Below are 27,562 nucleotides of genomic sequence, written 5' to 3'. Positions count from 1 at the left end.
ATGTGCGAATAAGTGTACGTGCACAGAGCTCTGTAGGTGCATACATTGTACACAGATTGAACGTGCACTGAGCACAACTTGTGAATAATTGAGCATGCAGAGTTGTACACGTGTGTACATTATTGCAGTCTCTTCCTCCTCCTTCATCGCCAGCTTCCCCAAGACGCAACTTGACAACGTATCCAGGAGGGATAGCCTGCCTTAGCAACCATCACCAACAGTTGGCGCATGCGCACTCTTCGCCTTTAGGCACCGAGCGCGAGAGACGCCGAGGAAGTCGGCGCCTGCGTCACGTGATGTGCTCTCGCACTCACTCCTGGTGTTGTTCGGCGCTCGGCCCGCTTGCCTAGTTGCCTACCTCCAGAAGTCTACGGCGCCGGTTAGGCATCTTGTGCGGATCGACGAGCAATCGATAATCCTTTCCCTTCTTTTGGCTAAAAGGAGGTCTTACGGGGGTTCGGCCGGTTTGGCTTTCGCGCCTGCGCACTAAGGGGTTCCTAGTGGCAGTTGGGCTGCTTTGCCCCCTCCTCCCTTCCAATTGGGGGAGGTCTCCTGCTGACGGTGAGTCTCTGTTATTGGGGTCCTCCCCACTTGGGCTGCGGGGAAGGAAGGGGCGGTGGAGAGCCTTTCAATCTAAGCAATGAGGGCAGGCAGAAATCCCGCAGGTGTAACCATTTCCCTGTGGGAGCTCAGTAGTGCCCTACTGGAGGCAGAGTGGGTCTTTTACTACTTATGCAGCAGAAAGGCTGTACCTGTTGTGTTTCTGCCTGCTCTGCAGCTGCTCCAGGCATAGGAGCTCTGCCAGGCGGTGGGGTGAGGGATGATGAACCAGTTAGCAACCCTAAGAGTGCTTCATTGGATGGGGGCTCTTCTTATTACAGTGAAAGGGCTATGCCTGGTGGATTTCTGCCTGCTCTGTAGTTATTAAAGGTAGAGGAGCTCTGCTACGGGAGTGGATAAGCAGCAAGCAACCTAAGAGTGTCTCCTGAGTTGGGAGGCATGCAGGCTTTGTTTATTTGTTTTGGGAACAGAAGAAGCTGCCATATACGGAGTCAGACCATTGGTCCATCCAGCTCAGTATTGTCTAAACACTGACTGGCAGCGGCTCTCCAAGGTTTCAGGCAGGAGTCTCTCCCAGCCCTACCTGGGGATGCTGGCAGAGAGTGAACCTGCGACCTAGATGCTCTTCCACTGAGTTATGGCCCCATCCCTTAAGGCGACTATCGTACAGCACTTGCATGTCGTCGGCCATCCGAATGCAAACCAAGGCAGACCCTGCTTAGCAAAGGGCGCGATTCATACGCGCTACCACAAGGTTTTGATCTCTGTGGGCGTCTCTGCAATGCTTTCTGTGGCCTCCCTAAGCCCGCTCACAACCCACCTGCAAAAACCAGTCAACTGCCACCTTCTTCTCAAGGTGGCAATGCCGTAGTGCAGGGTTTCTTAACCTCGAACCTCCAGATGTTGCTGGACTACAACTCCCATCATCCTCAGCCACAGAGGCCATGTCTGGGGATGATGGGAGTTGTAGTCCAACAACATCTGGGGAGCCAAGGCTAAGAAACCCTGCGTGTAGTGCTTTCAGCCCAGTAAGCCAGGTTTGCAACAAGATTTGAATTCAGGGCTGTTTGTTTCCATTTTTTCCTCACTTCCTGGGTGTGAGTCTGTGGTTCGTAGACTTGGATTTCTTGATAGGCTGCTTTGAGCTGATGAAGAGGGGGAATCCTCTTTTAGAGGACCTGGTATCAGCTCTAACCACTGGACAATCTGGCTATTGTCAGTTCTGATCAGTGTTCCCTCTTAACAACGATTCCCAGATGTTGTGGACTACAACTCCCAGAATCCCCAAGCAAAAGCCATTGCAGCTGAGGATTCTGGGAGTTGTAATCAACAACTTCTGGGAATCCCTATTGGAGGGAACACCGCTTCTGATGCAACATGCATTAACTGCATATGGGAGGGATCCCAGACGGTTTCCCAGCCAGGCCATGGCAATCCAAGGCTTTGGTGTGCCTGAAGCAGGGATAGGGTTACCAACAGTACCTTATTACCAGGGACATCCCTAATTCCAGCCTCAAATTGTCTGTCCCTTACGAGATGCTATTTGTCCCTTATTTTCAGCTAATGGGAAGAACCGATGGCTCAGATCAAACCAGTAATTTTCAGTAATAACGAAATAATTAATGAGCTCCAACTCCTTTCCGTTCTCCCTCCCTACCACAGTCCTTTGTGGTTCAGGTGGGCTGCAGGCTTTGGGTTGCCAATAGCCCCATATTGTTGATTGGGACATATTGTTGATGGGGACATCAACAAAAACATTAACATTATCAGCCATCAATGATTGGCTACCTTAGCATTCAGGATCATGGAACTCATGCATATGATGACTACTAAATAGTGTGTTTGTGTGAAACCCATTTTTACTAGCTAACAACGCTTCTCTTTCTAGGAAACAAAATAACATCACACCAGAGTTCCCTCTAACAAGGCTTCCCAGATGTTGTTGACTACAACTCCCTGAATCCCCAGCCTACAACTCCCATAATCCCCAGCCACCTTGGCCAATAGGGATGTTGGGAACTGTAGTCCAACATTTGCAGGAGGGCCAAGGTTGTGCAACCCTGCTAACTGGCACCTGCTCTCCAAAGTTTCATGCAGGACTCTCTACCTGCTAACTGAGCAGAGAGGCACCTTTTTGAAGTGGTGATTCTTTTTATTGAGCAGGGGGAGAGCAACTGGCCCTATCCATCCCCAGCACAGCATCCCTCCAGTGGCCGTTGCTGGTGTCTATCTTCTGTTTCATTTTAAGATGATGAGCCCTTTGGGGACGGGGAATAATCTTTTATTTATTTATATCTCTGTGAACCACTTTGGGAACTTTGGTTGGCAAAGTGGTATATAAATATCTGCGCCGTATTCATATACCTGGAGATGCTGCCAGGGATTGAACCTGGGACCTTCTGTATGCCAAGCAGATGCTCTCCTCCGATTCGGTAGAAGGCAGCTTCCTGTGTTCCTATGTACCAATGGGTTGAAATGCCAAGGAAGCAGATTTAGGCTAGACAGTGGGGGGGACATTCCTAAATGTGAGAACTGTTTAACAGTGGAACAGTCTGCCTCATGCGATAGTGGACTCTCCTTCTCTGGAGGTTTTCAAACAGAGGCTGGACAGCCATCCGTCAGGGATACTAAGGAAGATTCCTGCACTTCCAAGCCCCTTCCAACTCTGACACTCCATGATGTGACGACTTCCCTTCCAGTGTTCCCTCTAACAGGCATTCCCAGATGCTGTTGACTACAACTCCCAGAATCCCCAGCTGCAATGGCTTTTGCTTGGGGATTCTGGAAGTTGTAGTCAACAACACCTGGGAACCCTTGTTAGCAGGATCACTGCTTTCCTCACAGCCAAACAGCCGGGACCAGCTCTCAAAAATCCCCCTCGCTCCTTAGTGATCTGAGGACGCCACCGCGGATTCTCTGCGCAGAGTTCTCCATATGCAGCACTCCACATTTCTGGCAGCGAGCCATATCTGGAGGGCAAAGGGATGTGCCCCAAATCATATTAAGCCCAAGCAAATGCGACTAAACCTCAACCAACTGATTGACGTGAAAAGGAAAGGCTTGGGAGTCCTGAGCGATTTGCAATTTTAAAGCATCCGTGGCAAGAAGCTGACGAACAAGCAAAAGCCCATAACGTCCCCGTGCCCCAACTTGCAGGCATGAAACTCATCCAGGCCTGCTCAACCTCGGCCCTCCTGCAAATGTTGGCCTACAACTCCCATCATCCCTGGCTATTGGCCACTGTGACTAGGGATTATGGGAACTGTAGTCCAAAAACCAGCCAGGGGCCAAAGTTGAGCAGGCCTGATTAACCACTCGTCTGGAGCGATGAAGGAAATGGCCTTTGTGTGACCAGACTGGGAAATTTTACAAAAGTTAGTTACTGGAACTTCATTTTCCATCCATAGAGGAGAACAGGAAATCACTTGCTCTGCAGGCCCAAGATGCTACGAGGCCTGGGTCCAGTCAGTTCCTTGATGCAGGGTGGCCCTTTCCTGACTCAAGATAAGATGGTCACCCTCGGACAACGGTTTACTGGGGTGCCAACCAGTGTTCTCTCTAATTTTTTTTTCATCTGTGTACGGAATGAGTTTTGTTCTGGTCGGCAGTATCAAGGCAGTGTATTCAGAGTGGGGTCTTCCTGATTCAACCTGAGCGGGATCTAAAAATTTACAGAGCGGATATCAAAAAACTTGTGAGTGCGCGCACATGCGCACGCCTTAAAGGGAACACTGGTTGGCACCAGTGTTCCCTGTAAGAGAGATTCCCAGATGTTATTGACTAAAACTCCCAGAATCCCCAGCCAAAAGCCATTGCAGCTGGGGATTCTGGGAGTTGTAGTCAACAACATCTGGGAATCCCTCTTACAGGGAACACTGCAGACCTGATGTAGATGGACCAGTGATCTGACTCCGTAAATTGCAGGTCCCTATATTCTGGCCATAGCAATTTCTGATATAATATAGTTTGCTGTAACCCTTTTTTCATTTCTTCCTATCCTTTAATCGTTGTCTCTCACATGTTTTTAAGATTTCCATCCTTTCTGTTCTTCCTGTGTAAACCTTGCATTGTAGCCCTTGTTGTCGTGTGTAGTCCCATATCGTATATAGCTTTTACTTTGAGATTTAGATTTTTCCATAAGCCTCTCCATAAAAAACATGCATATCTGTTCTGTTGGCAGCATAAAAACTATTGAACCAGCCAGCTGTAACGAGTTGGCTTTTTGCAAAGAAAATGAAACCAATTCTCAGGATCCCCTTTTCCAAGATGGATGCGTTCTGGTCATATTACAGGAAACTGAACTCTCTTGTGCTGAAAAACTCACAACCTAAACTATCCCCGTTTTCCGCTCTTTGAACTCTCACACCATCCAGTTTAAATTTGCATAAACCTGGAGTCAAGCCTCAATTTAATATATGCGGGTGGGGTCTGAAAGGGAGGAAAAGTTACTTTGATCCAGCAGATCCAGGTGGATGGATTTATGGATTCTTTAATATTAAAAATGTTGACGGCTGTACAAAGAGTTTCAAGTGAGCACGGCCTCAGCATTCATTGTTAACTCTTGAGCTGTTTCAGAATAATGAGTCTCTGCAGAGCAGTTAGAAGTGATCTCCGAAAAAGGAAAAGAAAGAGTGAATTGATGGGAAAGCCATCCGGTTATTGCTGTAGCTGAGAATTTAAGACAAAAGTTCACTTGAGCGTGCTTGCAGAAAATAAAAAATGGGCATGGAGTCATTGTGATGCTGCTGTCAAGGGGTGTGTTTTGACCTACCTTGGGATGATGCCACTTATAGTGAGTATATTAGTATTTATGTGTCAGGCAGAAAATTCTCTTCGTGGACAGGCTCTTCTCTGGATAAAAGACGATTTCCTAGCTCCTGCTACCACCTTTCCAGACATACCTATAAGGACCATGTTCATCCATATGTACCTAACTGTAGTTTAAGATCTTCCTAGGAGACTCCAGTTGCCGGTTAAAATATGCTATGGGGCATATAGGGACAGAGCCTCTTTACTAGTGGTACTCAGACTTCTGCATGCAAGCAGACTGATGCTCTTCCCAAAGTGGCCCCATCCCCCAGGGGGAATATCTTTTTCCTGGAGGAATAATTCCAGGAGGAATAACTCCTTCTGGGGCAAATGTGTTCTTCCTCGTTGCTGGTTTTGCAGTGCCAGACCAGAGAGGACTTCTTTCCAGAGAGCCTTCAGGGCCTTGTTGAATTATTCTGGATTATTCGAAATATTCTTCTGCCAACATTTTGTTAGAAGCTGGTTTCGTGTTTAAGTGATTGGTGTTTAAGTGATTGCTCACGGACACATGCACACACACATTCATACTCATTTTTGTTAGCCATGGGGCTTTGTTTCCAAAGGTGAGGTATCTATATTTTAAATAAATAAATATTGCATATTAAAAATAATATGTAAGGGTTGCAGTATCAGCACCGTATTAAGGGCGAGACAGACAAATTGTGTTCTGCCAGTATAAATAGAAAATGGCAGCGGTGTGTGTGTGTGTGTGTGCGTGCACGTGCTTATAGTTGGAAAACAGCTCAACAGATTGATTTTGAAACTTGTCAGTGTAGGAGAGATGGGTTTGAGGGTGATCCATTCTGATTTTGAGGTAGAAAGGATAAGAAGGGAGGAGAGCTGGTCTTGTGTGAGCACTGTAAGATATTCCCCCTGGGGGATGGGGCCGCTTTGGGAAGAGCATCCGTCTGCTTGCATGCAGAAGGTCCCAAGTTCCCTCCCTGGCAGCATCTCCAGATAGGACAAGATTTTTATAGGACAAGATTTTTTTATTGAGCCAACAAACTACCAAAGCATACCGTACGTTTCCAAAGCACAATTATATACAAAGTGGTTGTTTGTACATGATATATCTACAAAGACTTACACACAAGGATCTCCAGATCGGGCTGAGAGAGACTCCTGCCTGCAACCTTGAAGCAGCTGCTGTCAGTCTTATTTATTTATGTTTGTTTTTCTGTGTAAACCGCTTTGAAAACTTTGCTTGAAAAGCAGTATATAAATAAGCATAGTTGTAGTAGTCTGTGTAGGCAGTACTGAGCTCGATGGACCAACAGTCTGACTCAATATAAGACAGCTTCCTATCTTCCGAAGAAATGGCTTGTTTATCCGAGTTTAAATTGCTGGAGTCACTCATAAATTGCTGGAGTCACTGCCCCGAGATTGTGGAATGTGCTTCCTTCTAACATACAAGTCTTCCCATCTCTGGGAATTTTAAAAAAAAAATCTGAAAACCCATCTTTTCAACCAAGCTTTCTCAGCTTTGTAGAATGTGTTGGTTTTAATTTTGTGATTGATTTTAAATTGTTGAATTTGTTTTAATTGTTTAATTTGCTTTAATTGTTTCACCCAGAGCGGTATATACATGGAATGAATGAATGAATGAATGAATAGGGTTGCCAACTGTCCCTCATTTCAGGGATGAAATGTTAGTCCCTACAGGGACAGCATTTGTCCCTCATTTATTCAATAGCATATAATTCAATTATATATACGTCAACGATACTCAGGCTCTTGATTACCACTGCATACACCTCCCAGAGCGCCCCCCCCCCAGCCAGCTCCCCCAAACTTGTGTCCCTCATTCTGGAACTTGTGTCCCTCGTTCTGGCAATGAAATGTTGGCAACCCTACTCATAAGGCAGCTTGGCAGATTTTAGGCTTTGTAGGAATACACGCTGAGATCCAAAGATCCATACTGCTGGTTCCACATATCTGGGGGCAGGGGTGTGCTCATGTGTTTCTCCCCCATCATATAGGTTTCTTTTGAAACTTGGGGAACTTTCAAAAACAGTTTGTGAAATGACTCGAGGCCCTAAAGTTTGAAGAAAAACAAGCCCAAAATCACACCAAGCATGTCCAAGCTCCTAGAGCACAATCGGCCTATTTGAGAGCTGCATGGTAGGAGATGTTCTCCGGTTAGGTTTAGGTGGCCAGAACACTTTCTCATGCAACGATCAACCAACTGTTGGCTTCATTATTTAATCGGAACCAGAATTGTTGGTGTCGAGCCCGAAAGACCTGTTCTGTGGGCCAACCCTGTGCGCTGGAATTTTCCATAGTGAATATTGATTGGGTCTGTTTCTCTTGGATTATCCGTCAAAGATGGTGCTCGTCTCTCAGCCCTGCCCTCGGTACAGAGTCGTGCATTTTGATTGAGAGGACAGAGCCCATCGCATCTCCTTTTCAGAATTAGGAGGGAGAAGGTGCCTCTAAAACTTCAGGAAGGATCTCCAAATTCAGGCAGCTGGAGCAGTTTCCCCCGTGAAACAGTCTGTTCTTTTTTAAAAAAAAACACCCTGAAAGTAGACTGGGGTATTAAGTGGAAGGCCAGACTTTGGCTCTGTGTTCATTAGGAAGAAAATCTTGGTTGTAAAAAATAAATGAGCATAGTCCACTACTTGCCTTATTCTTCTCTCCCTCCCACCCCCCGAGAAAAAATGAGTAATAAATCGACTTTATGGTGCACAGGAGAGAGGGTGGAGAAACTCCCTTTATTTAATCTTCCCAGAAATTCTAGCATACATGAGCTAACACAGAAGATGCTGGGATGCTCCTCCAAAAATACACAGTCGGATTAGGCTTCCATTGTTTTCTCTTAGTCTGACAGTATTTCACTTCACTTTTGAAACTTGGGAGGCTAGGAATCCGGCCTTCTCCTCTCTGTGAAACTTGGGAGGATATGAATCCTGCTTCCTTCTCCTCTCTGTTTTGCCCCCACTGTTGAAATTCGACTACACCAGTGCTTTTTGGCTTATGTCGCTCTGTAAAACATCATTGTACCCTGATGGTGTATCTTAGGAACATAGAAAGCTGCCTTCTACAGAGGCCTGCTCAACTTTGCCCCCCCCCGCCAGCTGTTTTTAGACTACAACTCCCATAATCGCCAGCCACAGTGGCCAATAGCCAGGGATTATGGGAGTTGTAGGCCAACATCTGCAGGAGGGCAAAAGTTGAGCAGCCCTGGTTACAATGACTGGCAGGAGTCTTTCCTGTTCCTACTTGGAGATGCCAGGGATTGAAACTGGGATCTTCTGCATGCAAAGGAGAAGCTCTTCCACTGAGCTATGGAGCCATCCCCATCCATGTACCTTAAGAACAGCCCTGCTGGATCGGGCCCAAGGCCCATCTAGTCCAGCATCCTGTTTCACACAGTGGCCCACCAGATGCCACTGGAAGCCTACAGGCAGGAGCTGAGGGCATGCCCTCTCTTCTGCTGTTCCTCCCCTGCAACTGGTACGCAGAGGCATCCTGCCTTGGAGGCTGGAGGTGGCCTTTAGCCCTCCAACTAGTAGCCATTGATAGACCTCATAAGAACATAAGATTGATTGTGCTATATACATTATTTATTAATAGATAATTAATAAATACGAATAGATAATTAATAAATACAATAGCAAATGTAGAGTAACGGGAAAATTACTCTAGTGCTTATAGTAGTTGTAGGCGTCTTGGTGCTATGTCACACAATTGGAAGAGAATCCATAGGAAATCTGGTCCAACTTCCTGCCCCAAGACAGGAAGTCTGATTGTGCAGCCTTTCCATGTGAAACTTGTGCAGCCTTTCCATGTGAAACTTCCAAACTGGGGAATTCCACACTCTTGTGGTAGCAAGCATGAGTTGTCCCCTTTTCTAAGCAGGGTCTGCCCTGGTTTGCATTTGAATGAGAGAATACATGTCTGAGCACTGTAAGATATTCCCTTTAGGGAATGGGGCCACTCTGGGAAGAGCATATGCATGCTTCCAAGCATATGCATGCTTCATATGCATGCTTCTCTCCCTGGCATTTCCAAGATAGGGAACCTTGAAAGCCTGCAACCTTGGAGCAGCTGCTGCCAGTCTGGGTATAGAATACTGAGCTAGATGAACCAACGGTCTGACTTGGTATATGGCAGCTTCCTATGTCTTCTGAACAGCAGATCAACTTTACAGATTTTTTACTAATGAAGGGTGACTTTAAAAGGAGAATCTAATAATTAGCAAGTATAAAATATACAGATTATATGCTTTAACAGGAAGTAGTTGTTATCTTTGAAATGATTTGCCTAGCAAGCCAGAGGTTGCTGGTTTGAATCCCCACTGGTATGTTTCCCAGACTATGGGAAACACCTCTGTCGGGCAACAGTGATGTAGGAAGATGCTGGAAGGGGAGATGGCAATGGGAAACCCCTCCTGTATTCTACCAAAGAAAAACCACATGGCTCTGTGGTCGCCAGGAGCCGACACCAACTCAACGGCACACTTTAATTGACTCTTAAATATATTTTTTTGCTTCTCATTTGTGATATCTCCTTCTTTGAGGTCTTGGTGGTTGATTTTTATGGATTTAAAGTCCATAAAAGTCCATTATGGATTTAAAGTCCATTTAACGGCATATGTTATGGGAGCCGGTGCAGTGTGTTGTGTGAAAGACTCTGGACAAGTTATGTTTTTGTTTGTGTGTATGTTTTCTCTCTCTCTTTGTTTTGCTGAAATTGGAGAAACCTCCTCTTCTCATATTAGCAGTTTAAAGAGATGGTTGTTTCCTTTTCCGTGTATGCCAGATGAGCTTTTTATAGTAAGTTTTTCCATCTGTGAGCGTACTTCCTTGGGAGCGCTCCATCCTCACAAACAAAGCTTTCGGAAACTTCTCTTCCATTTGTAATAGTGGAGTTTATTCATACTGAATGGCTGCATTTCTAGATGGGAAATAATTCCCTCCAACGTTTCACAAATGTAAATAAGGGTGATGCTATTTTCATTTCAAGGATTTCGGCCTCAGCCCTTCCATTAGTACTATCACCATTGAAACATATTTATGGTTTCAAAGAACTTATATGAAACTCTCTCACAAAAAAGCATCCCAGGGAAGTTAACTATCAAAACCCAATAAAACTGACAATATCCAATAAAAATGCTGATCAAAAATACAAAGATAAAATCCTGATAGAACCGGGACAGTCAGACCACCAGATTAAAAGCTTGTCTGAACAAGACCATCTTCACAAAACAGGAAATTGGGGTGGGGCTAGGCACACCTTGGTGGGTAGAGAGTTCCAGTTTGGCATGGGACTGTAGCTGAATGCCCTGGTTCAATTTCTGGCAGCATTTCCATGTAGGACTGGGAAAGACTCCTGCCTGAAACCTTGGAGAGCTGCTGCCAATCCGTGTAGACAATTCTGAGCTAGATGATCTGAGGCTGGTATGAGACAGTTTCCTAAGTTCCTTCCTATGAGGTTCTATACAAAACTATGGTGGAGCTACACCTTATACAAAACTATATACAGGTGAAACTCGGAAAATTAGAATATCGTGCAAAAGTCCATTAATTTCAGTAATGCAAATTAAAAGGTGAAACTGATATATGAGACAGACGCATTACATGCAAAGCGAGATAAGTCAAGCCTTAATTTGTTATAATTGTGATGATCATGGCGTACAGCTCATGAAAACCCCAAATCCACAATCTCAGAAAATTAGAATATTACATGGAACCAAGAAGACAAGGATTGTAGAATAGAACAATATCGGACCTCTGAAAAGTATAAGCATGCATATGTATTCAGTACTTGGTTTGGGCCCCTTTTGCAGCAATTACTGCCTCAGTGCGGCGTGGCATGGATGCTATCAGCCTGTGGCACTGATGAGGTGTTATGGAAGACCAGGATGCTTCATTAGCGGCCTTCAGCAATTCTGCATTGTTTGGTCTCATGTCTCTCATCCTTCTCTCGGCAATGCCCCATAGATTCTCTATGGGGTCAGGTCAGGCGAGTTTGCTGGCCAATCAAGCACAGTACACTGTATACTTTTCAGAGGTCCGATATTGTTCTATTCTACAATCCTTGTCTTCTTGGTTCCATGTAATATTCTAATTTTCTGGGATTGTGGATTTGGGGTTTTCATGAGCTGTACGCCATGATCATCGCAATTATAACAAATTAAGGCTTAACTTATCTCGCTTTGCATGTAATGCGTCTGTCTCATATATCAGTTTCACCTTTTAATTTGCATTACTGAAATTAATGGGCTTTTGCACGATATTCTAATTTTCCGAGTTTCAGCTGTATAAGTATGTTATATGTATAAGTATTTATAAGTATGTTATATGTATAAGTATTTATAAGTATGTTATATGTATGTATAAACTATGTATACACCTTATACAAAACTATGGTGCGGCCACACCAGGCGTACAATTCTGGTCACCACATCTTTTTTAAAAAAGGACATTGTAGAACTGGAAAGGGTGCAGAATCTGGGTGAGATGCTTAAAATCCAGGTGAAACCTGGAATTTCAGGGGGCATGGCAACTCGGGGGGGGGGGGGCGGCTCCAAATCCGGATAGGTCTGGGCTCCTAAAATGCCTAGGTGCACCACTGGCTGTATGAGGCATAGATTTTGGAAAACAGGGACTGTCCCTGTACATATGAAAATATACCTTCTGGTGTGTTTTCCTACTGTTGCTTAGCTCACTATAGCCGATGGGGGGGAAATTAGTAAGGATTTAATAAGGTTATGGGGCGGGATGGGTAGACTTGTACAGACCCATGTTTTGTTTGGGTTGATCTCTGAGAACCCAAGATTTATTAGAGAGGCGGATGTGGGTGGAAATGGATTGGGTCGTGTGTCTCCCCCCCCCCGCTTTTTTTCTTTTTTCCCCTTTTGCTTTGTGTTACATCAGCTCTTTAAATCCACTGTAATTAGCAATTATTAAAATTAGTTGATAAGTTAATTAGGATTCTCCCTGTAGGGATGAACGATGAGGCATGAAAACTTGGCACCTGTGAGCAGGTTCAACTAAAGACAATCTTTGAACCGTGCGGCTCGCAGGTGCTCCTTCCAGCTGAGACCCAAAGGAGGGCTAGTCGCTGGACGGGCCTCCCCGTGGAGAGCCGTGGTCTCTTGGAGTGGCCCTGCACCTGCAAGCTGAATGAGGAGGGAATGAGCAGACCGAATGGGCTGTCATTGGAGCGACCATTTGAAAGAGTCATTTTCAGATGGGGATGCCCACTCCGATGGGGAAAGCCACCGTTCCCTGCAAGCAGAAAACCAGTAAAGCAGAAAAAGGCTAGAATATGGTAACACACGAAGCTGCCTAATACTGAGATCTTCTTTGGTTTGTGAGCCCTTTGGGGACAGGGAACCATTTTCTTTCTATCTATCTATCTATCTATCTATCTATCTATCTATCACCTTAAGTGGCACAGCAGGGAAATGCTTGACTAACAAGCAGAAGGTTGCCAGTTTGAATCCCCGCTGGTATTATATCGGGCAGCAGCGATCTAGGAAGATGCTGAAAGGCGGCACCACCTCACACTGCGCGGGAGGAGGCAATGGTCAACCCCTGCTGTATTCTGCCAAAGAAAACCACATGGCTCTGTGGACGCCAGGAGTCGAAATCGACTTGACGGCACACTTTACTTTATCTACCTACCTACCTACCTACCTACCTACCTACCTACCTTCCTAAGACAACCACAGGGCTCTGTGATTGCCAGGAAATGACACCGACTCGATGGCACACTTTACATCTATCTATCTATCTATCTATGTAAACCGCTTTGGGAACTTTTGTTGAAAAGCGGTATATAAATATTTGTCATATTGGTCCATCTAGCTCAGTATTGTCTGCACTGACTGGCAGCATCTCTTAAGGTCTCTCTCAGCCCTACTGGAGATGCCATGGACTGAGCTTGAGTCCTTCTGGGTGGAAAACAGATGCTCTTCCCCTGAGCTATGGCCCCGTCCCCTTAAGGGAAGATCTTCCAGTGCTCACATGTAGTCTCCCATCCAAATGCATACCAGTATAGACCCTGCTTAGCAAAGGGGGCAATTCATGTTTGCTACCACAAGACCAGCTCTCCTCCATTCCTCCCCGCGGTGCTCGTTTTCTTCTGACAGTGAGGTGTTTTTTTTACAGTCCATGCGGAACAGCAAACCTGTTGCATCCAAGTGGCCAGTGGGATGTGGGAAGCTGGTTTATACGAAGTCAGACCATTGCGTCATATTTTCCACACTGGTCAGCAGTGACTCTCCAAGGTTTCAGGCAGGAGTCTTTCCCAGCACTTGCTGGAGATGCCCGGGGTTGAACCTGGAACCTCCTGCATGCAACTCAAGTGCTCTACCACTGAGCTGCCGTGGTACACAACAACAACAACAACAACAAATATTTATATACCACTTTTCAACAAAAGTTTCCAAAGCAGTTTTCATAGAGACATAATAAATAAATAAGATGGATCCCTGTCCTCAAAGTAGAGAGGTGCACGGAACCGGCTGGCCTGGTTCGGTTCGAGTCCGGACTGTCGAACCGAACCGGCTCGGCGTTGAGCCAGTTTGCACATCCCTACTCCAAAGGGCTCACAATCTAAAAAGAGTTGTAAAATAGACACCAGCCACAGTCACTGGCGGTCCTGTGCTGGGGGTGGATAGGGCTAGTTACTCTCCCCCTGCTAAATAAAGAGAATCACCATATTTAAAAAGTGCCTCTTTGCCCAGTTAGCAGGGTTAATGCCCATTTAGCAGGGGTAAATATATCAGTGGTACTTAGTGCATCCCCGGTTAATCCCCAGTATTTCAAACAGATGCTGCTGAGTACAAATCAGGTCCTAGAGAGCCCTGGCACAAATTGCATCAGAGGGTTTTTTGTGTGTGCTTAAGTATATATCTTCTTAATTGACTAACGATGTCTGATGTTCTGGAGTATGTTTCAGCCGTGCTGGTGTTCTTGCCTTCACTAGTCATAGGCTTGTGTGGGAACTACAATTCCCATCATCCACAAGAACAATGGCTGTTGGCCATTGCAGCTGAGGATGGGAATTGTGGTTATCACTGGAAGAATACTGCACCTTTCACCTTATATTTCTGCAGGCAAAAGAGCTAGAGCTCCCCCCTCCCTTATCTATCTATATCTATATATTTCTCTAAGGCGTACCTGTCACTAATCTCATGTGTGGCAGCTCTCGCAAGAGTTTGTGAGCGAGCTGCTGGCAGGGGGAGAGGAAAGCAGTGGTGCTGGACAGACTTGCGGGCAGGCGGGTGGAAGAAGAAAGCGGGGGTGGACGGGGGAGAAAGCGGCAGCGGGGGGGGGGAGAACTAGAGGCGCAGATGTTCTGTGCCCTGCCTAGCTAGTTTTTTTATATCAAAAGAACCTAAAAATCTAGTGAAATAACCTGAACTATCCCTGAGGGAGCCAGACTCCTGGAGTTCCTCCACCCAAAGAAACCCCGAAGGCATCGATGTGGGGCAGGAAATGTTCCACAACTTGATTTTTCTGTGGAAACTGTTCCTGCCGACATCACCGCAAATTGCGTGCCAAATCAGATCAGAATCCATTTAGGGCGTTGGGACAATTTGCATTGTGAAAAATTTTGGATACACATCTGTATGCTGTTTGTCTGTGAAGGAGGAGAAGATTCATATGGGAAAATCTCCTGGAAAGGTCTCCATTTCAAAATTTACAGGGAAGCCCACATCACAGCAGGCAGGCCAAACGTGTGGAATAGAAAGTTGACTTTCTGGCACTAAAAATTCCCATAGAACGCCAATGTCTGTGCATCAGAGTGCGTGTGGGTGTTCTATATGTGTTCTACCAGCATCATATTGCAAAGCTGCTACGGGAATACTTAGATCTGTGGGGGTGATGCACAGATCCTGCACTGTACCCGCAGTGTTCCCTCTAAGGCATGCACATGTGTGAATGCACACAACTTTTTTGAAGTCCACTCAGTTTATTTTAGCTCCCACTCAGGTTGAACCAGGAGGACCACATTCTGAATACATGTGCGTGCACACTGCCTTGATGCTGCTGCTCAGAACACAAGTCATTCTGCACAGAATGCAGATGAGCCCTCATCCCTTGGACTTAACTCTTTCTCGGAACAAGACTCACTTCACGGCTCCCGAATTTAGGAACTCTTCTGCGTGCTGCTGGGTAGCTACACACTCCCTCGGTGCAGGTCTGAGCCCAAGGCTCTGGGCCCCTCGTGAATACTTTAGAGGGGAGTCTTGTTTTTTGGGTAATTACTTTTAATATAGTTTAATGTAGTGTGTCATCTGTCTGATCTTGTTGCTGATTTTTACATGTCGTTTTTCATGCCTCCCCCGCTATTTGTAGCAATTTGGGGCATCTGCAGACTTTCAGACAGGGCGATAATTATTTCTCGGATGCAGGGAGGGGGTGTGCAAATAACAAGTGTGACGTTCTGCCTCTCGCCGAAATGTTCTGGATGCCGCTTGTCCTGCTGGATTAGCGGGGTCCCCCCCCCCTTTTTATTTTATTCTGTGCCAAAAAGCCCTAACGATCCCCCTAGTCCTGGATACGACCAAGAGCAATTGCTAAGGCTTGAGTTCAAGTGGTTCCTCAGCACTACTTAGCAAGATTTGTAATAAGATCGTACAGACTCATTGCATTCCAAGGCCCTCCAGGGGATGACAGATGCAGCAGAACCAGCGAAATACCTCCAAGTTCAGTCCCTGAAAGCCGGCCAAGTTTCATAAAGCGTTTACAGGGGTGGCTTCGGCGAAGGCAATTAACTCTAAACTCTGCATTTTTAACCAACAGACGATCCCATTTGATTTTAAAAGTGTGGCTTGGCCAAATCATAAATGCATACCTATAAGCAAATGGGAATGGAAAGTTCAATTTGGGAGCACAAGGGCTTGGCTTATACCAAGTCCATCTTGCTCAGTGTTGTCTACACTGACTGGCAGCAGCTCTCCATGGTTGTGGGCAGGAGTCTCTCTCAGTCTTACCTGGAGATGCTGCCGGGGATTGAACCTGGAACCTTCTGCAGGCAAGCGGAGGTTCTACAGTCCCATTCCCTAAAGGGAATATCTAATCGCGCTGACAGTGCTCACAGGTAGCCTCCCATCCAAATGCAAACCAAGGTGGACCCTGCTTGGCAAAGAGGGCAATTCATGCTCGCTGCCAAAAGAAAGACCAGCTCTCCTCCCATTTCTATATGATGTATGTTTTTTTCTATTTCTGTGCTACCAAGTTGTAAAAATCACATTGCAATGAATATCCGTTGATTTTGACAAACCTAAAGAAGAAAGCTCAGCTTTTCAGGCCTTTCCTTCTTTATATGTAATTCTGATAGCATTACAGCAAATATTAATTTTTAATGCATTTATGTTCCACCTCAACTTTCGGTGGTTTACATCCTAAAACCACTTCGAATTTTAAAACCAACAGTCAGAATAGTTTTTGTCCAGACCACGGATTCTCAAACTTGGGTTGGACTACAGCCTTGGGTTGGACTACAGCACCTATCATCCCTGTCTCAGAGGCCAAGGGGGATGATGGGAATTGTAGTCCAACAGCGTCAGGGGATCCAAATGTAAGAACCCTGGTTTAGATGTCTAGTTTCCCATCTTCTTCAGCTGCGTTGTGTCTTTTGTCTATGCGCTGCCAATATATTTAACTTCACTGAGTGTTTTTTTTTAGTAGTGTCTTTCTCTTGCCTATAATTTCTATGTGCATTTTTGATAGGGTCTCAAAATCCTGTTTTAAAAGATATTAATAGCAATCTATAATGCATTCAATCCAGAAACAAATATTGGAGCACTTTGCAAACATAAACTTTGTAAATGTAGGTGGGGAAGGGAAAAAACCACCCACCCTAACCTCATTCATGAAGAATGTATTCACAGCTCTAATTGACTTGGCATAAAACCTGTACGTGAAGAATTTTGCTTGTCCCTAAGGCCTTGCAGGGTTGCTCAGGGTATTTGGGTGTGTAATCTCCAAGACCGGGCTGTCTGAGTTCATTGAACAATAAATTTAGGACCAGCAAAAGGAAGTACTTTTTCGCACAACGCAGAATCAGCTTGTGGAACTCTCCGCCACAAGATGTGGTGAGAGCCAACAACCTGGTTGGCTTTAAGAGGGGTTTGGATAACTTCATAGAAGAGAGGTCTATCAGTGGCTACTAGTCTGAGGTCTATAGGCCACCTCCAGCCTCAAAGGCAGGATGCCTCTGAATACCAGTTGCAGGGGAGTAAAAGCAGGAGAGAGGGCATGCCCTCAGCTCCTGCCTGTGGGCTTCCAAGCGACACCTGGTGGGCCACTGTGTGAAACAGGATGCTGGTCTAGGTGGGCCTTGGGCCTGATCCTCCGCGGCTGTTCTTATGTTCATAAGCAACATTGTATGGGGTTAGGGCCTTTATCCTAAGTGTAATTGTCTCTCATATGGCTCATATTTGCACGGGTAAGTTAGGGTGGCCAGTCCTTGAGGATTGGCCTGGAATATCTAGGAATCGGCATGAATCTCCAGGCAGCTCTTGAAAGCAATGCTAAGTGGGAAGCGGTGTGTGTCCCCGCAGCCCAAATGCATGTCCAGTACCTTCATGGGGAGCACACACATTTCCCCATTAGGGAGGCTCTTGTGCATATTGCCAAGGGTGTGGCAAGAGGGATACACCAGCCACTTGCATTTCCGGAGGAGAGAAGGTCTTGTAGTAAAGTTGTGTCGTTGAGTCGGTGTCGACTCCTGGTGACCACAGAGCCCTGTGGATTTCTTTGGCAGAATACAGGAGGGGTTTACCATTGCCATCTCCCATGCAGTATGCCTTTCAGCATCTTCCTATATGGCTGCTGCCTGATATATGTGTTTCTCATAGTCTGGGAAACACACTAGCGGGGATTCGAACCAGCAACCTCTTCCTCCCTAGGCGTCACTTCCCCGCTGTGCCATTAGGTGGCTCTGGTCTTGTGGTAGAGAGCATGAATTGTCCCCTTTGCTAAGCAGGGTCTTCCCTGGATTGCATTGGAATGGGAGACGACATGTCTGTGCGGTAAGACATTCCAGGGGAAAGCAATTGACGTTCCCTCCCTGGCAGCATCTCCCAAGACAGGGGTGAGAGAAACTCCTGCCTGCAACCTTGGAGAAGCTGCTGCCAGTCTGGGTAGACAATCCGGAGCTAGATGGACTAAGGGTCTGACTCGGTATAGGGCAGCTTCCTACGTCCTCATGTCCTTGCGTGGTGCTTCTGCAGTACTGTACGAAGCCCCGGCTGAGCTGGTCAGCCCGGAAGTGGACGTGGAAGTGGCTCTCTCCTTAAAGCGGCCTGTGTGAATGCAGCCCCCGGTTGATCTTGTGTGACTTTTGATCTGCCAGATGTCTTGATGGACGGTTTGGACCTTCAGCCTTAGCCAGCTGATGGGGTTACTTCCGGCACGACAGTTAGCTTCTGCGAAGCGTACTGCTTGTTTGCTTTACGGGATCAATCTGCTTTTTGCTTATTGGTTATGTGCCAATAAGTGTTGTAAGGGTAGCATTTACTTACGTTGTGGTAAAGCAGGGGTTCTCAACCTTGGCCCCCCAGATCTCATTGGGGAACTACAATGCCCATCACCTCCAACCACAGTGGAACTTGGTTGTTGTGTCTGGGGGTGATGGGAGTTGTAGTCCCCCCCAACAAGATCTGGGGGCCCATGTCTGAGAACCCCTGTGGTAAAGCATCAACTACAATCCAACTCCTGGGTGGGGATGCCTATTGATTTAAATGGGCTGAAGCTCACCTGTCTGCTCACCGTCTGATGCTCACCTGTCTGGGAGGAGAGCTGGTCTTGTGTCAGCAAGCATGATTTGTCCCCTTAGCTAAGCAGGGGCCACCCTGGTTGCATTTAAATGGGAGACTCGGTGTGTGAGCACTGGAAGAGATTCCCCCTCAGGGGATGGAGCCGCTCTGGGAAGAGCAGAAGGTTCCACGTTCCCTCCCTGGCAGCATCTCCAACGAGATAGGGCTGGGAGAGAGACTCTTGCCTGCAACCTTGGAGAAGCCGCTGTCAGTCTGTGAAGACAACACTGAGCTAGATGGACCTATGGTCTGACTCAGTATATGGCAGCTTCCTTTGTTCCTATGCTTAACTTTGTCCAGCAGATTGTGCTAAAAGTTTTGGGGCACCTTTCCAGCCTACACTGGAAAACCCCCGTGTAGGCTGAGCCTTGCTATGCATCTTCGGTAGCATTTCTTCAAGGTACCTTGATTATGCATATGGTATCCAGTAGCAACGTGTGTGTGTGTGTGTGTGTGTGTGTGTGTGTGTGTGTGCGCGCGCGCACGCATGCACGTGCATATTATATTTTCTTTCTTTCTTTCTTTCTTTCTTTCACATCTTTGAGGCCAGTTTCTAATCAGTTTCTGATTAGAAACTGTTTCTCTCTCCTTTTCTTGCCACGCATGAATAACTTGCATGAGATGGTGAAATCGTAAGAGACATAACCTCTAAGAAGTAGCAGCCACAAAGCCTTCTTTTTAACATATTAAGCAAGCAAGCAAGCAAGAAGAAGCACAGACAGCCCCCTGCCCCCTTCCAAAAGGTTCTCTGTAGAAGCAGGGGCGAGAGGGAGGTGGGGACCCTCTGGTCAAACTGTAACGGCAGCATCCTCTTAAGAACTCAAAAGTATCTGACCTTCAATTGTTTCCATCGTTTCCTTGCTTGTGGTCTCTTCCAAAGCAAGCTTGGGAACCCACAAAAAGTTCTCTTGCACAAAATGAAAATGCCCCCTATCCCCCCCCTCCCCGCCCCAGCCAGAGAACAATGCAAAGGTCAATTGTGTTGCTTTGCTTGCCTGTCACATGGTGTGGGTGTGTACGTGAATGCATCCCTGGAATTCGACTGTGGGATCTGCATCTTTTGAAGCTGATGCTAAAATTACTGCCTAGGCTCTTCCAAAGGCGGATACTGATAGAAGATTCAATGAAATCGAAGGTCGCCGGTCTGGTTGGCGTTGAAAGATACCTGGCTATGATACTATTTCTGATTTAATAATGCGAATGAGAGGCTAGCCCTTTGTAATAATTAGGACTAATTACTGAAGAGGTGTTGACAGATGGGCTAAGAGGAAACAAACTGCCTTTATCCAGTGGCTTAGAGTCAGATTACGAGGCTTGTGTTATCTGTTTCTCAGAAAGTAGAAACTTCAATCATTCACTAAGTCTTCAAAGGCGAAAGGGATCCTAACAATATGCAGGATTTGGGATGGAGCTATGAAATAAGTCTTTGATTCAAAAATGGCTAAATTAATCCCCTTTCCGTAAATTGTCATAGGTTTTAAAGTTTGAATTACAGATGGAGATTCTGATTGAGGTCGCTGGAGGGAAGTCAACCAAGGATCAACCAAGAACTTGTCTCGATGGCGGCTCTGTTGGTTTATGCGTTAAGCAGTGGCCGGATCCTTCCTGTCACAGCCCTAATTGCAGTTCTTTTGCCTTCTTAGCTGCCTGCCTACGATCCTTTTGGGAAAGTGAAGTTGTGTTGGTGGAACGCTTTTTTTTCTTCCTTAACGTGTCATCAAGCAAGACAATCATTTGCATAGAACTGGAAAGAGTAGTTGTGAAAAGCCTGCAATCATTGGTTAGAAGAAGAAGAAATCCCAATATAAAAGCAATCTTAACAAAATCATAATCCATTTGGGCAATGGTCCTTTCAGATCTAGGAACTTTTTCAGGAGTTGAATGCTGCATTTACCTGAATCCTAGAACAGGGTTTTTCCAAGGGTGTTTTTTTTTTTTAAATTAGAAATCGGGAGGCTGTCTTAAATTCAGAGCCCTGTTTTTTGTGAATAAATAAATAGTATAACCTCCGTTTAAGCCACCTTAAGTGGCACAGCGGGGATATGCTTCACTAAGAAGCAGAAGGTTGCCGGTTCGAATCCCCACTGGTCCTATATCGGGCAGCTGCAATACAGGAAGATGCTGAGAGGCATCATCTCAAACTGCATGGGAGGAGGCAATGGTAAACCCCTCCTGTATTCTACCAAAGACAACCACAGGGCTCTGTGGGCACCAGGAGCCGAAATCGACTTGACGGCACACTTTACCTTTATAACCTCTATTTAACCTCTACTTTTTAAGAGGGGCATCTTAAATTCAGAGGTGTCTTCTTTCTGGGTAAATGTAGTATTTCTTTCCCTTTACCACACCATCTCAGCCCTTGCCTGCAGTATTACAACACTGTGGGAAATAGCTTTATAAGACACCGACAGATTACGAAATCACCATGTCTGACATTCTGATTAATGAAGCCCTTGAGAAATGAGCAGAGTTCCTCTAGTGCAAGGCGATCATGTTCTTGCACTAAAAATGGGCATTTTCAGCACTGCACTCTTCTGCAATTCACTTTTAAACAGAAGGTGCCCGCTGAATCTGTTCTGCAACGGTTGCACAAGTAGGCAACGCCAGTCTGGAACTCATGCTTCCGACTGCCTTGCACGGGTTCAGGGTCCATTAGTCAGATTGTCAAGATAACTTTCCCTGTGAACTGAGCGCAGGAAGAGGTACCTTTTAAAAAGTGGCGATCCCCTTGTATTTAGCAGGAGGAGAGCAACGGGCCCTCCCCAACCCCCAGCACAGCATCCCTCCAGTGGCTGTTGCTGCTGTCTCTCTTATGTTTCTTTTTTAGATTGTGAGCCCTTTGGGGACAGAGATCCATCTTTGTTTGTTTGCTTGTTTATATCTCTGTAAGCCACTTTGGGAACTCGTGTTGAAAAGTGATATATAAATAACTGTCATTTTCGTATCCGCATATCTCTGACGCTGCTTATTTCAGACACGCAAATAAAATGGAAACGACTCTCTGGATTTCCAAACGAGCTCCATCTCGCCGTTGCCAATCCGAACTCTCTGTAACCTAGCGTTCTCCACTGTAAGGCCTGGGAGCTAAGGGTGGCCCCCATCAAGCCTAAAGGCAGCTTCCTGATGGTTTATTGGGCCTGTTTGGAGCTTCAGCCAAAGCTGAGTACTTGGACCCCTGGCACCCTGCAGAGACATGCAGGGTGCTGCACTTTGCCCAGCACAGGGTGGGGTGGGGTCAGTGGTGCTCTTTGGACCGGACCTCCTGGCAGAGATCCAGACCCCTGCACGCCTGGGATGGGGTGGGGGCTCCAAATGGAACATCGGAAGCTGCCATATACTGAGTCAGACCTTTGGTCCATCTTGCTCAGTATTGTCTACACAGACCGGCAGCGGCTTCTCCAAAGTTGCAGGCAGGAGTCTCTCTCAGCCCTCTCTTGGAGATGCTGCCAGGGAGGGAACTTGGAACCTTCTGCTCTTCCCAGAGCGGCTCCATCCCCTGAGGGAAATAGCTGGCAGTGCTCACACTTCTAGTCTCCCATTCATATGCAACCAGGGTGGACCCTGCTTAGCTAAAGGGACATATTATGCTTGCTACCACAAGACCAGCTCTCCTCTCTTGCTGAGCGGCCTGCTAATTTAAGCGGCAGGATTGTCCTTGCAAAATGTGATCTCTCTCTCTCTGCAACTCGGTGGGATGAATCTTATTCAGAATCTCTTCTGAAAATACACCAACAAAAGTTTCCTGCTTTCCCTGAGCATGTTCTGGTGTAAAAATAATAATAATAATAGTGCATTGCAGCTTATCTGGTGGTGGTGGTGGTGGTGTGGGGAAGGAGTGTCAAAAGGCCTTTAGGTCCAGGCTCCAGAATTGCCTAGGTGCACCTCTGGGTGGGGAAGGGGTCCTTTAAGGGCCATGGAGCCCTCTTGATCCCCTGCACCATCTTGGAAGGCATGCACAGAGGGCTGGGATGTGTCACCCTTCCCCCAGGGCTTTCCTTCTAGAGCTCTTAAGAGAGGGCTTCATCTTCACAATACAAGAAAGTGCTATACGGTGTGGAGATCAGCACTGGGGGAAATGGTGCCCAAATGGGGTTGTTGTTTTTTTGCCCAAGTGGCCCCTGCTTGGGAAATCGTGGAGATCACGGATCGAGCCAAGCATGACTCTGGGAGCCGCTGAGCAGAGTTGGATAATAGAGGAGGCGAGTTCAATTATTAATCTCTTGGGACAATGGAGGGATTTTCGCGAGCGTTTAAACATTTATGCTGGTTCCATTGTGCCGTAAGCTTGGTCTTGGCTTTGATCTAGATTTTCTGGTTTGAGCGAACGGTGCTGGTAAAAATCCTTAATCAATTTGGTCGGAACACGCCATGATCAGATGATGTGACGAGAGATGGACGCTTTAGTTCCTGCCGGCTGGATGGTATAGCACAATAAGGGGCTATTCAGAGCCCATTCAAAGGCTGGAAGTTCAAGTTCAGGGACCGGAGGACGGTTTGAAATGCAGGCAATGAGAAGAACATTTTCGGTTTCACTGCAACATCTTCTGTGCGTTTGGCTGGTTGTAGACGGCGCATTTCCCGCTCCTCAGCAAGGCTTAAGGTGATCTGGAGGAGCATCCGTAGCTTTGGGGATTTCCCCTCTTTCGTTTTCAGCCTTAAACTCTATGTGTAGCATTATTTCTGTACTGTTGCTAATGCTCACCGTGATCTGCTTTAAACCAGAGTTTAAAGACAAGATCACACTGAGTCAGACCATGGGTCCATCTAAGTATTGTCTGGGAAGAGCATCTGCATGCTTCCCAGGTTCCAAGTTCCCTCCCTGGCAGCATCTCCAAGAGAGGGCTGAGAGAGACTCCTGCCTGCAACCTCGGAGGATCCGCTGCCAGTCTGTGTAGACAATCCTGAGCTAGATGGACCAAGGGTCTGACTCAGTATATGTATGACCCTTGGTCCATCTAGCTCAGGATTGTCTACACAGACTGGCAGCGGCTTCTCCAAAGTTTCAGGCAGGAGTCTTTCCCAGCCCTACCTGGAGATGCTGCCAGGGATTGAACCTGGGACCTTCTGCATACCCAGCAGATGCGCTACCACTCCATCCCTCCAATGCCTCCATCCCTCCAATCTGTCACAGTTGGAAATGCGGGTATGCTTGTGTACTTCCTAGCTCTTCACATACACCAACACGCACTGCCAGGCCCTGCTTTGATTTAGTTTACAATCGTCTATCCTTCCCTAGCTTCAGTTCAGTAAATGTTTTGGAACTGTCTATAATGGATATTGGGATTGATTAATTTTTAATAGAATATTTAGTCTTGCAGTGGACGTGGTTGTACTTCTTAGAGAATGACTACATTTTAAAATCTGTTTGCAGTATCCACTCACTGGATAACTGAGCAAAGGGGCACCTTTTTAATGTGGTTGTTCTCTTTATTGAGCAGGGGGAGAGCAACTGGCCCTATCCGTCCCCAGCACAGCATTCCTCCAGTGACTGCTGCTGGTGTCTGTCTTGTGTTTCTTTTCCCCCTTTTCTTTTTAAATTGTGAGCCCCTTGGGAACAGGGAGCTATTTTATGTATTTATTTGTATCTGTGCAAACCGCTTTGGAAATTTTAGTCGAAAAGCAGTATATAAATATTTGTTGCATCGGATTGTTGTATTGGATAGGTTGGTATGGAAGTCTGGCAGGGAATGACAATGCATATCCTAAAACAGTGTTTTTGAAAGACACTGCCTCCCCTCCCTCTTCCCAATGTCAGTTATCTGCCAGGGATGGATACCAGAGAACATGGACTGTCCCTGGGAAATAGAGACCATGGATTGTATAAAGCGTTTGAAAGAATAGCATTAAGTTTCAGCAGAGCAGGTTCAGGTTACATCTCTGCCGCAAAGCTAACTTGGTTTAAAACCAGATCAAGTATCATGATTTCCCCATAATCTCTCTTGCAACTGTAGTTTTTAGGCAGCAGACAGACATAGGCCTTTTCCAGTGCTATGGCTTCCAGGAACTCTCTGTTCGAAAGCATGAAAGTTGTACCAGTTTAAATTTTGTTGCTTAGATGTGCTCACTGATCCTCTATAAAGCAGAACCGATTGACCGTAGAAGTTGAGGCATAAGACTCTTGGCATGGAGGTTTATAAGAGTGCAGCTGATTTTGACCCAACTGATTTTGGTCCATGAGGATGTGAAAGAATATGAATTGCAAGGCAAATGTCCTTCCTGTCCCTTTAAAACGGTTGTGTGGCCAGCAGATATTTGGAATGAAAACCCAGTAGTGGAAGAGGGTCTTCCCTGGAGGAAGAGCGGGATAGAAATGTAAAGCCTACTGAACAGATTTCAGTGTAATATAGTTGAGGGCCAAAATGTCAGTGGTAGAGAGGGCGACATTTCCCCTGCTTGAATATGTTAGTAAGGAAGTAATGTGAATCGGTGGGATGGAGATACATCATTGTGGCCTCCTTCACAGTCATTTGAATCTAGGTTTAATTGCAGGTTATAATGTTCACATGATTGTGTGAACTCACCAGGGTGAGGATCTCAGATGTATCTTGGGCCATAAAACCCCTTGTGTGGTCAAGGTATGTTTCTTGCCCACACAATAAATAAAACACTGTATTATTGACAGGCATCCTCATAAAATTCAAGGTGTGTCTTTGTGCTCCATCTCCTCCTGCCAAATGAGGTGAGGAGAGTGGTTACTAGGGAGAGGGCCTTTTTGGTAGTGGCACCCCCATCTATGGAATAGCCTTCCCAGTGAGGCTCACCTGGTATCATCTCTTTGTTCTTTTAGATGCCAGGTGGAGACCTTTCTGTTAACTCAGGCTTTTTAAATTTGATTTTTTAAAAAAAGTTTTAAAATATAGTTTTAAATAATTTTAATACTGGGTTTTAAATGTTTTTAATCTTTTAAATGATTTTAATTGTAAACCGCCCAGAGATGCAGGTTTTGGGTGGTATAGAAATAGTTTAAATAAATATATAAATAAATAAAGTTTTGTATTGTAGTTTGTATTGTAATTTGTTTGATTTGGGTTTATGAGTTTTAATTGGGTGTTTTTATTGTTGTGTTGTGAGCAACACAGAGAACAATTTGTTATGATGATGGATTAAAGTGCTTGATGATGATTTTATTATTAATTTCTGTCTTACACAGCAGACACTGCATGATAACGTGAACTAGATCTGCTACACAATTTAAATCATAGGGGCAGGTATGCTCAAGATATGGCTTCTTACTATCCCTAGGACTGCTGATGGCATCGGGTTCAATCCTGCTTTAGTAAAAGATAAATATGGTATATAAATATTTGTAGCAATACCAGATTTTCAGCTTGAGCTGGTGTTAGGATCGATGTGAGTTTTGCATAAGAGGGGATGTTAGCTCCTTGAGTTGGGAGTTAGCTCCATTTGCCATTTCTGTGGTGGCATTTCTTTCCCAAAGAGGTATAATTTTGACCCCAAAATTATTCTTCCTCTTCCTGAGCACGTTGTCTTTTACAACACGCTTCACCTTTGCAAGGGGGAGAATCATGCTATCCGACGGCTTGTCCCGTTTCACGTGCTTATGCCCCGTGGATGGGAAAGAAAAGTAACAGAGCAGGCAAACACACAAATGGGGTGTCGAAACTGGCGTTTGTGAGCTGGGCTGTTGCTCAACGGGATTGCAGTCGGCTTACTGCCTCTCCTGGCCGAGGGCCAAAAGCATCCTCTAATGTTCTGCTGAGGCGAAATTAATTAAAGAGTAATTAGAAGGGCATAAATTGAGGAATCAAGCTTGTCAGGGGGGAAATATTTGTCTAGAATTAATTAGCTTTCAGATGAAGTGGAGCGGAGAATTATGGAGTCCTTAATTGCTGCTTGGCCCCGATTCCTTTCAGATATTGTAACAACTTGATCTGCTTCTCCTCTGTCGCTCCCCCACTCCCGCTTTGCCTGAAAAAGAGAGAGTGCTTACTTGCAAATTAGATTATTCCAGGAAACGTCTGCTAAAATGTCTGGAAGGTGTTTAATTAAACCTGTGCTGTCTAAGGACATTCTTAGCCCCAGCTTGCAGTGGAGTACACGAGGTTTGTGCCTGATGCTGCGTTCCCCCTAATTAAGGGGGCTGGGCCGTCTGATCTCTCGCTGACAGACGACTCGGTGTGGCTGAACTGGAAAGCCTCTGAAAATAACCCTTCAGTGGTCCCCGGCTTATCGATTTTCTGCTAGATTGCCGTGATTTCTCAAGTGTGCAGACCTGAATTCACGTCTAAGCCTGGCTGTCCAGGGAGAGACCCACATGCAGCCTCTCCCCGCCACTTAACATTCTGCAGTTTTGCATTCTTTAATTTTCAAGGAGATCTGGCCTCCTCCTGTGAACTTCTGTTAGGGCACCTCCACACGGTTCTCATCTGGGAGATCGGATAAGCCTGT

At 45.9% G+C, this 27,562-nt stretch overlaps 1 protein-coding gene across 6 annotated transcripts in view; it reads left to right on the top strand.

Moving 5' to 3' along the window:
- The first annotated feature begins 265 nt into the window (after positions 1–265).
- The window catches only part of GNB1L (G protein subunit beta 1 like), a 66,183-nt gene continuing 38,886 nt past the window's right edge, over positions 266–27,562 (top strand). For 2 of the 6 annotated variants that reach the window (XM_053279375.1, XM_053279374.1), the window contains exon 1: positions 271–561. The gene's annotated coding sequence lies outside the window, so the exon portion shown is untranslated. Of the gene's footprint in view, positions 562–27,562 lie in introns of all 6 variants that reach the window. The other 4 variants (XM_053279379.1, XM_053279369.1, XM_053279371.1 and 1 more) reach the window with 4 other exon arrangements.

This window comes from Hemicordylus capensis, chromosome 15, assembly GCF_027244095.1.
Source record: "Hemicordylus capensis ecotype Gifberg chromosome 15, rHemCap1.1.pri, whole genome shotgun sequence".
NCBI classification, from domain to species: domain Eukaryota; kingdom Metazoa; phylum Chordata; class Lepidosauria; order Squamata; family Cordylidae; genus Hemicordylus; species Hemicordylus capensis.
This window is presented reverse-complemented; position numbering and strand designations above follow the sequence as displayed.